This window comes from Eumetopias jubatus, unplaced genomic scaffold (genome assembly GCF_037043125.1).
Source record: "Eumetopias jubatus isolate StellerSeaLion01/CBP00866 unplaced genomic scaffold, mEumJub1_p1.0 scaffold_4, whole genome shotgun sequence".
Taxonomy (NCBI): Eukaryota; Metazoa; Chordata; class Mammalia; order Carnivora; family Otariidae; genus Eumetopias; species Eumetopias jubatus.
Genome location: NW_028274810.1, coordinates 187,447,824 through 187,459,153, shown reverse-complemented (window position 1 = coordinate 187,459,153; position 11,330 = coordinate 187,447,824).

Sequence of the window (11,330 nt, the reverse complement as noted above, 5' to 3'; positions counted from 1 at the left end):
GGAAAAAAGATAAAATTGTCATTATTTGCAGATGATATGCTCTTATATACAGAAAATCCTAAAGACTCAAAATATGAATTAATCAACAAATTCAATAAAGATTCAGGATATAAAATTAGCATACAGAAATCAGTTGTGACTCTACACACTAACAACTTATATCTTCACATTTAACAACAACAATAAACAAACAACTAACAAAATATCTGAAAAAGAAAGAAAACTATCTTATTCAAAATGTCATAAAAACTATAAAATACTTGGGAATAAATTTAACCAAGGAAATGAAAAATCTGTTCAATGAAGACTATATGACTTTGATGAAAGAAATTGCAAGAGACACAAACAAATGAAAAGATATTTTGTGTTAATAGATTGGAAGAATTAATATTGTTTGAAATATCCATACTACCCAAAGCCATATATAGTTTCAATGCAACCCCTATCAAAATTCCAATGATGTTTTTCACAGAAATGAAAAAAAACAATCCTAAAGTTTGTATGGATCCATAAAAAACTTCAAATAGCCAAACAACATTGAGAAAGAAGACCAAAGCTAGAGGTATCACCCTTCCTGATTTCAAACTATACTACAAAGCTATAATAATCAAAGTAATATAGTATTGGAATAAAAACAGACATAAAGACTAATAAAGCAAAACTGAGACCCAGAAATAAACCTCCACATACACATTCAACAAATATTTGTCAATGAGCTATGAATATTTAATGGGAAAAGGACAGTCTCTTCAATAAACTGTATTAGGAAAACTGGATAACCAAATACAGAAAAATGAAATTGGACCCCTATCTTACACTACTCACAAAAATTAATTGGAAATGGATTAAAGATTTGAACATAAGACTTGTTAATATAAAACTCCTAGAGGAAAAGATAGGGAAGAAGGTCCCTTTCCAGCAACAATTTTCTTGTATATGACACCAAAAGCATAAGCAACAAAAGTAAAAGTCAACAAGTGGGACAATATCAAACTAAAAAATTTCTGCACTGCAAATGAAACAATCAACAATATGAAAAGCCAACCTATGAAATGGGAGAAAATATTTTCAAACCATGTATCAGGTAAAGCATTAATATCCAAAATACATAAAGAATTCATACAACTCAATAATAAAAAAAATAAGATTTAAAAATGGGCAGAGGAACTAAATCAACATTTTTCAAAGAAGACATCCAGGGGCACCAGGGTGGCTCAGTCGGTTAAGTGTCTGCCTTCAGCTCAGGTCATGATCCCAGAGTCCTGGGATCAAGCCCTGCATCAGGCTCCCTGCTCTCAGGAAGCCTGCTTCTCTCTCTCCCTCTGCCTCTCTCCCAGCTTGTGTGCATTCTCTCTTTCTCATTCACTCTTTCTCTCAAATAAATAAATTAAATCTTTTCCAAAAATTTAAAAAGAATCTTTTAAAAAAATAAAGAAGACATCCAATTGCCCAACAGGTACATGAAAAGATGCTCAGCATCATTAATTATCAGGGAAATGTCAAATCAAAACTTCCATGAGCTATCGCCTCACATCTATTAAAATGGCTATCATAAAGAGAAAAGAGTTAACAAGTGTTGACAAGCATGTGGCAAAAAGGGAACCCTCATGCACTGTTGTAAATTGTTGCAGCCATGATGGAAAACAGTATGGAGGTTTTTCCAAAATTTAAAAATATAACTACTATATGATCCAACAATCTCCATTCTTGGTATATATCCAAAGAAAATGAAAACTGGATATTGAAAAGATATCTGCTCTCTCATGTTCACTGCAGAATTATTTTCAATAGCTAAGATATGGAAACAGTCTAAGTGTCCATCAATGTGTTAATGGATAAGGAAAATCTGATATACATATACAAGGGAATATTATGCAGTCATGAGAAAGAAGAAAATCCTGTCATTTACAAAAGCATGGATGGACCTTGAGAGCATTGCTAAGTGAGATAAGCCAGACAGAGAAGGATAAATATCATATAATATCACTGAATTGTGGAGTCTAAAAAAGCCAAATTTGTAGAAATGAAGAATAGAATGATGGTTAAAGTGTGGGAAAGTTGGGGATATATTGTTAAAGGATACAAACTTGGAACCTGCAGATGAGTAAGTCCTGGAGATCTAGCGCACAACATAGTGATTATAGTCAACAATGCTCTATTACATACTTCAAAGCTGCTGAGGGTCTAGATTTCACATGTTCTCACCACAAAAGAGAAATTATAATTATGTGAGTTGTTAGCTAATGCTACAGTGGTAATCATATTGTAACATATAAATGTATCAAATCAACACTTTATACACCTTGAACTTATACAATGCTATATGTGAATTATATCTAAATTGTTTAAAAAATTTTTAATTATAAATAGTTCTGAGAGTTTCCTCTAATTCATAACTACTCACTTTCCTAGGATAATACTATTAGTAACTTATTAATTTGCTACTAATAACTTAGTTTTATTTTTCAGTGTTGATCTTTTATTTTTCATGTATTAAAATATTTCATAGATTGGATACTTATCTTAAATAAGTACATTTTTAAGCTACCCAGAGAAAATGTAATAATTTTATTTAGCAACAGAACTGATCCAAGTGTGTATGTGTAACCATAGGAAAGAATAGGTATTTATTATTTGAGATATAGCATAAATATAACATGTGGTATACACACACACACACACATTTTTTTTCAAGTCCCTTTGAATATTTTAGAAAAAAAAATATTAAGCACTAATAAAAACCCCAATTTTCTCATCTGTTACATTTCTGAAATTTAATCAGGACAGTTTAGATTTGTTATCTCTGTTTTTATCTACTAAAACATATTTCTAAAAGCAGAGTACTTATACTATTCTATGAACCCTGCTATTATACCAGAAGTTCCCCCTTTCCCTTCATGTTAAAACTACTTAGCACCAAAGAGAACTTCTTCAGTATTCTGGATCTTCTTTCCTTATTTCTTTGTTTCCATAGTGTTCTGACATAGAGTGTTTTCTTAGTTCCCTTGATATCAGCTTTCAAAAGCAATAGAATATGAAACTATTTTAAACTTCATGCTCTTTACTTTTAATGTGTTCTACAAGTGAACTGCGTTGGTTAGAGAAATAAAATAATCTGTCTCCATATCCTCTCTCATCTTTTCCAGATCCAAATTCATCAAAACCAGGACTTTCTTATACATAAGTCAATAAAGTGTGAGATGTTATTCACTGTCAATAATAAAGTGGAGTGTGTGGAGTGGATTAGAATGTGGCCAGAAGATACATTTGACATATAAATATAAACAGTGCTACTCTGTGATGTGAGTAGGTGAAGGTGTCCTACAAGGGGACTCTACAAAATGGTAGTGACAGCACTTTGAATTTACAGAAGTTACAGAAGAAATGGCATGTCCTGGACTATTTTTAATAAGAATGGTATTGTCAAATCAGTTTGTAATAGAATATAGAATTTTGTTTTCAAACATATGATTCCCTACTTTTTCGTCCAAAATTAAATTAAATCAGCTGGAGAGCTAATTCATTTATTCAGATGTATTCTTGTTCCTTCTTTTGACCAAGAATTACATTTCAAAGATGCCATAGTTGCCATTTATGAAAAACAGGGCAGGGCATAGATAGATGGAGAACTGTTGTAGGCATTATAATGTTTTCTGTACTGTTTGATTTCCAACTCTATACAAGTATCAGTTTGATTAAAATTAATTTTACATAACATATTCCTATTACTAATATGTGATAAAAGTACCATATCTAGTCCTATATTTATTAACTAGAGAAAAGAAATTATTCAGTATGTGGTTAATGTGTAACTAAGTATTTGGAAAAATAAAGTTAGGTTCTTACCTCATGTCACCAAAATGGATTCCAACTGGAATAAAAATTTACATATAGAAATTAAACTATAAAATACAGGGGAACAAATTTAAGGAAGAAGGCATTTTTCCCATATAATACTTAAGGTTAAAATGGGAAATCAGGATCAACAGAATTAAATACATAAAAATTTAGAAATCTATATGCTACAAATACATCACAAGTAAAACAAAAACTAAACAAAAATTATTAAAGCATTTAAATATTATAAGACAAAGAATTACCAGTCTTCTGAAGAGTGAACATTTTTTAAAAAATCAATAGGAAATGTTGAGCATCTTTGTAGACACTTGGGTAAATTTTAGAAGAGCTATTTATTTCATTTAGATGAAAATAAATTCAATTATATATAAATGGAAAAAATTAATTTCTCTGGAAAAACTTGAAATCAAAAAAATTTAGTAAGATAATTAGACACTATTTATTGTTTCTGAAAGTCTAAATAATGCCTAGTTTTGATATGGATTGTGAGTTTTTGGTTATTTTCCATGAAATATACATAAAAAAGTACAGATAAAATGAACACTGATGATTTAAAGAACAAGATTAACGACAGCATAACCATTACCCAGTTTAAAGAAACAGAACAAATTGGTACCTCACATGCCCTGTGGTAACAATTACACTTTCCTCTGCTTATCCTGAATTTTGTGTTAAGATAACTTTTTTTAAAAAAATATAGTTATATTTCCAAATATTGTACATCTTTACAATATATATATCATTTATTGCATTACATTAAATAATATGTCATTTCTTTTATTAACAATTTTGCATACTCTAATCTTCTTTCTTTGACTTGCTGCTGTCTTTTAATGTAAGTGTTTTGAACTTTATCCACATTGCTGCATGTAGTTGAGGTTCATTCATTTGTGAAGCTGTATAGATGCACTCAGATATATGTATATATTTTACTCCCAGTAGAGACTTATATTTAAGACAAATTTAAATATAAAGGAAAAACTTTTCTTTTTCCTTTAATGTTTCTATGATAAATCCTGCAATTCACCTTAAAATGTCACATATGCAAAGGTTTCTCTAAGGCAGATATATTTAAGAGCCAGATAGCTAGGCCATAAGTTTTGTGCATTCTCATTTTTATAAGTAATGTCCATTTATTTCCAAAGTGGTTGTTGTGATTTGTATTTTTATTAGCCATGGTTGAGCTGCTGTTCCCTCACAACCTAATGACTTTTAACTTTTGTTTTTTAAAACTATCTGACAATGTTTTCCCAATTAGGTGTACATATAATGTTATCTCATTTTGATCTTGATTTGCATTTTTGTGATTACTAATGATGTGTATATCTTCCTAGAATTTGGAGTGTTTGCTCTTCTGTGAAATTTCTTCTTGTTTTCTTTGGTCATTTTTCTAATAGGTTATTATTACTATTATTTATTAATGTTCTCAATATAAAATGGATCCTAATCTTGTGTCTGTTATATAATTTCCAAATATCTCCAACTTTTGTGACTTTTCTTTTCACTTTCTTCATAATCTGTTTCTAAGGACAGTAATTATTAATGCTGTCTAATCTTTCAAATATTTCCTTTATTATTTGAAAAGTCTGTGCATCATTGATAATCCATTGCCTAACCTGAAGTCATAAATGTAGAATCAGGCCAAGTTGGATAACATAATTATTTACTATGTCACTGACCTATATCTGTAGTTTATTTTTTACATATTTGTTCTTTGTTTGCTTTTTTTTTTTTTGTAGGATCATGAGCATTGTAAATAGTCAAATTAGGTAATTGGGACCAATGCTTCTGCTGAGTATAACTGGTAGAATTGGAAAACATTTTTAAAAAAATAACATGAATTAGAAAACACTACAGAACTACAAGGAAATGAAATATTGCAGAGTCAAGATCCAAGGAAGAAATCACAGAGATGATATTTGGCATCACTTTTCCCCAACACATTACCAGTTCCATAGGAAACATCTGAGAACAAAGCAGAGCTTTCCATGAGGCCAGAGCCTACCAGGAAGGGGACTGGGGGGCTGCTGACAAACTCACTTTTGGGGATTCCATGTCAAATCCACCTGCAAGTCCTCTAAGTACAACCTCCAAAACCAAATACGTCATTTTTAAATATAATTAAGATTGAGTCATCTCCCTATTTAAAGTCTCTAAAGACTTCTCCTTGCGTGTGAAATAAGATCCAACTCCCATCCTCTCTGTCTTCCCAGGCTCCAAGTAGAAAGTTTGTAATGCTTTGCCCCCAGATTTTCACAGGATTGTTTCCATTTTTACCTTCTCTGAGAATTTCCCCAACCACCCAACTGAAATCATCCATCAAACATCATTGACATTATGCACATCATTTCACCACATTACCCTTTCTTATTTCTTTGAAGCATGGATCACTCTCTGAAACTACCCTGTTCAGTATCTCACTCCAACTCCAGAATACTCCCCATGAGAGCTGGGATGTTGGCTGCCCTTATTCACTGTTGTACATGTGCTAACACAATCGCTGGGATATAACATGCACTGACTAAACACATGTGGAACAGCATATTGATGTTTGTTGCACAAGTGTTGACTCGTCAAGCCCCTCTAATCAGTACAAACAACAGACAGTTGAAGGGTTTTGTTTCCCACACAGCTCTTCTTCCTTCATTTATGTTGACTGCTCTGTTTTACATTTACTAGAGTTTTGTGAGCTCAGTGGAAATAGATTATTCTGAGATCATCTAAGAGAATAGCCACAGAAATCTCACCCATCCAAATGAGATAAAGTTTTCTTTTTTTTTTTTAAGATTTTATTTATTTATTTGACAGAGAGACAGAGAGATCACAAGTAGGCAGACAGGCAAGCAGAGGGAGGGGGAGAAACAGGCTCCCTGCTGAGCACGAGCCCAATGTGGGGCTTCATGTGGGGCTTGATCCCAGGATGCTGGGATCATGACCTGAGACAAAGGCAGAGGCTTAACTGACTGAGCCACCCAGGTGCCCCAAGAAAGTTTTATTTTTTTATAATTTGAGAGCCTAAGTATCCCCTTACAACTGGCAATAGCGGTGCTTCCAGAGTGCAATGAGAGGCAGGACATCTATTTCCCCTCATCAACCCTCCCTCTACCTGTCTAACTGGCTTCTTTTCTTCTCACGATATTAGAATAATTATAGTAATCTTCAATTACTCCTTTCTCTTTACTTCTTTCGTATGCTTGTTTTGTTAATTTCACCTCCCGCCCATTCTGTGGCAACCTCTGAAAATGGCTATGAAGCATGTCATGCTTCATCTACTGTGGTAACTGGGTGCACAGCATTAGTTTATATATTAATATATTTATATATAATTATATATATATAATTATATATAAATAAATAATTTATATATAATTATATATATAATTATATATAAATAAATAATATAAATAAATATATATAATTAATATATTTATATATTTGTTTATGTTTTTATAGAGTGATAATTTTAATGGTTGGATTTTAATCTGTTATTTCCTAAGCAATTGATTTTTCTGAATTAAACTATTTATTTCATGTTCGTGCAAGTGTATATTTGTGTGTGCATGTAACAAAGAAGGTTGGGATCAGTTCTTCCCCTCTCCATAGCTTGATGTCCATAATAATTCACTGATAATAGGGGACGATTACAACTGGGGTCAATCACATCTTCAAGCTTGCTCATAAGCACATACTTAAAATGACAATTTTAGCTGAAAGCAAATATAAATGGAAGTAAGAAAAGGTTAACTACATGTACTTAAAACCTTGGTAAGACACAAACTAATTATTAGACTGTTATAAATATTTGCTTTACTAAAGAGTATCTGAAGCTATTAGATTGTATCCACCTTTCTTATCTTGTGTGACACCAAATATTCCCAAGTGATTCAAAACCTCCCAAATGGGGCATCTGTGTGGCTCAGTCGGTTAAGCTTCTACCCTCAGCTCATGTTATGATCCTAGGGTCCTGGGATGGAGTCCCATGGCAGGTTCCTTGCTAAGCTGGGAGTCTGCTTCCCCAGCTCCCTCTGCCCCTTCTGCCTGCTCATGCTTTCTCTCTCTCTCTTGCTCTTTCTCAAATAAATAAATAAAATCTTAAAAAAAACCCTCCCAAATGTACTTATCCTAATCTACTCTAGTTTTTAAAATTAAATTTTTTATCTAAATTCTGGCTTATAATGTCCCCATGAAGCAGATGACTTTTACTCTAGCTGCAACATGAAAAGTTCCAATCAGCAACGCCTGGGTGGCTCAGTAAATTAAGCATCTGCCTTCAGTGGCGGTCATGATCCCAGAGTCCTAGGTTTGAGTCTCGAGTCAGGCTCCCTGCTCAGTGGAGAGCCTGCTTCTCTCTCTACCCCCCCCCGCCCCCGCTCATGATTGCTCTCTCTCTCTCTCTCTGAAATAAATAAACAAAATCTTAAAAAAAAAAGTTCCAGGCAGTACATCTGATGCTATTGGAATCTAAAGATTTTTATTATCAAAGCAATGTGAACAAAAAACAATATTAAAGTTCACATGGCCCTTGTTCTGAGGCCTTCCAGTGAAACCTCAGGGAGCCTCCTGCTTTCCTAGTGAGATTTTTCATTAACATTCTCTCACCACATTGGCTTTGAACTCAACTTTTCCCATTATGATATGATCTCCATCCTGATGCCCCTTGCAGACCCACATTCTCACCTAAGTTCCTTGTAGCCCTCTCATTAACATGATACCCTTCCTTCCATCAAGGTCTTCTCAGCCACACTGAAACTGAGCAACCCTTAGGCTCAGGTGTTATCTTGGCAATTGCCATCCCTCCTGGAACTGCTTTTTTGGAGGTAATAGATGTGCACTTTCCATGCCTTCTAAAAAAAATGTTTCTGAAATTTACATTCTTATTTTAAAAAATCTAAGTGTACACTGCTGCAGAGGTCAGGAAGACGAATCACATGGAAGCACAGAGCCCCCAGGTCACCAACAATCACACCACTAGTCCACATATTCTGATCACTGAGATGTTGGTTATGAGGGCTTTAATCACGACCAGAGGTGACGGTGGCTACTTTTCTATCTAGAATCATCTTGGTGCTACATGCCCGGTTACTGTCCTAATCTTTATCCCAAATTAAAATTAAATACCATCTGTTATTGAATGAATTGTGTTTCTGCAAAATTCACATGTTGAAGCCTTAGCCCCCAGTACCTCAGACTGTGACTGTATTTGGAAGAGGTCTTTAAGGAGGTAATGAGGTTAAAATGAGGCCCTTAGAGTGGGCCGTAATCTGCTATGACTGGTGTCCAGAGAAGAGAAAATGAGGATGCAGATATGTACAGAGGGAAGATCATCTGAGGACACAGGGAGATGACCATCCACAAGCCAAGGAGAGGGACCCCGGAAAAAAACAAACCCTACTGACACCTCAGTCTTGGACTTGTGACCTCCAGGACCGTGAGAAAATAAATGTCTGTTATTTAAGCCACCCAGTCTGTAGTACTTTGTTATGGCAGCTCTAGCAAACTAATATAGACTCTCGGCAGCTAAACAGGACCCATCCTTACAGCTCAGATTTGCAGAGGTCTCCTGGTATGATTCTGCTTTACTTTCTCCTTAAGCTTCTTGGGGCCATCTGACTGCAAAGTGGCTATGTTTGGCTTATTGGTGGCCCCACCTGAGATCTGTTGATGACCAGACAACAACACAAATGTTGCACAGAATCTCATGTAAATATGAATGTTCATATTTTCACATCTGGTTTTTGTCTTCAAAATTTGTTTTCCCAATTAAATGATTCAATCAATATTCCTAAACATTCACATTGTAAACTTTAAAGTACAATTTATGGACATAAACCTTCCCAGGCCAGGGCAAAATATCCCAAACAAATTTCTTTGCCCATAACATTTTTACTTCTATATTATACTTTACTTTTTCTGAAATCATATCAGGGCTTCTTTTTTTTTTTTTTTCCTCCTTTTACAGCCAGACGTCATTTCTTGTTTGTGCTTGCAAGTCAGTATCACATGCTCTGCTTTCTGCTGAGCTGGCCATAGGTTTGTATTGATTCCCTTCAGGGTTTCCTTGGAATTTAATCTTTCAACTTTGGAATTTTATTACCACACTTTCCCTCATTATTATGAATAATGTTCCTGTCTACCTATGATCTTTCTTCAGGGACTTCAATTCAGGAGAAATTGGTATAAGTTAATGCTCTCCATTACTTTCTCAGAATATCTCTGCCTGCTCCCATCTTTCTACTCTAGAATTCAGACTAAAATATTTTTAATTTTCTTCTAATAAAATACCTAAGCATTTATCTGACATTAACCATGATTTAAGCACTGTGATAAATACTATGATAGGTATGATTTTTCCTTATTTTCCTGATGAGGAAACCAAGACTTAGAAATTGAATAATTCTTCAAAGCTCATACAAGTATTAAGGATTGGAAATGTTATGTAAATATAGGTCTGTCTGATTTTTTAACTAAGCTTAAAGCACTTAAAGAGATTCCTTTTAAAGATTCTTAATCTTGGATTCAATATACTCTAAAAATATGATATATATATAATAAAAATATAATTCTTTCTTTTTTTTTAAGATTTATTTATTTGAGAGAGAGAGTGTTTGCATAAGAGCTGGGGGGAGGGGGCAGAGGGAGATGTAGAAAGAGAATCCCAAGCAGACTCTGCTGAGCAGGAACAGGGAGGCCAACAGAGGGCTCAGTCTTGTATCCTGAGATCATGACCTGAGCTGAAATCAAGAGTCAGATGCTTAACCAATTGAACCACTTAGGCGCCCCAATATGTAGTTCTTTCTTAAAGAATTTTTTTCTTATAAGATCAATCCATAGTAATTTGTACAAAATATGAGTAAAAATATCAAAAAATTGACATAAAAAGGCACCTTTATGCTCACTGCCTAAAAATATTCAGTTGAATATTTTATGTACATCCCACTAGGCATCACTCTCTGTCCCTCTCTCTCTTTTGTTTAAGGAGGGTTTGAGCTTCTGGTGGATATTTTAGGGAGGATCTGAGCTTCTGGCAAATATTTTATATAAATGTATTATATTTCATATAGAAACAACTCTTTCCATTTAACAATTTAATATCTCTATTTCCCCTTTTTATATGAACATTTTAAAATATTCACAATGGCTGCATAATATTCAACTAAGTGGATAAACTCCAATGTAATTTAAAAATTCCCGTATCTTATGTTGGATATGATTCTTGTTTTTATATGTTAGAAGATTCCTGTTCTTATCCTTATAAATAATGAATTCAGTAAGTATCTTTGAGGTAAACTTCAAATTTTATAATAGGTTTTGATTTACAGAAAAGTTGAGAAGATACTACAGTTTTCATATATTCCACACCCAGTTTCCCTTGTTATTCAAATCTTACATTAATAAGTTACATTTGTCACAATCAGTGAACCAATATTGATACATTATTACTCAGTAAAATCCATACTTTATTCAGATTTCCT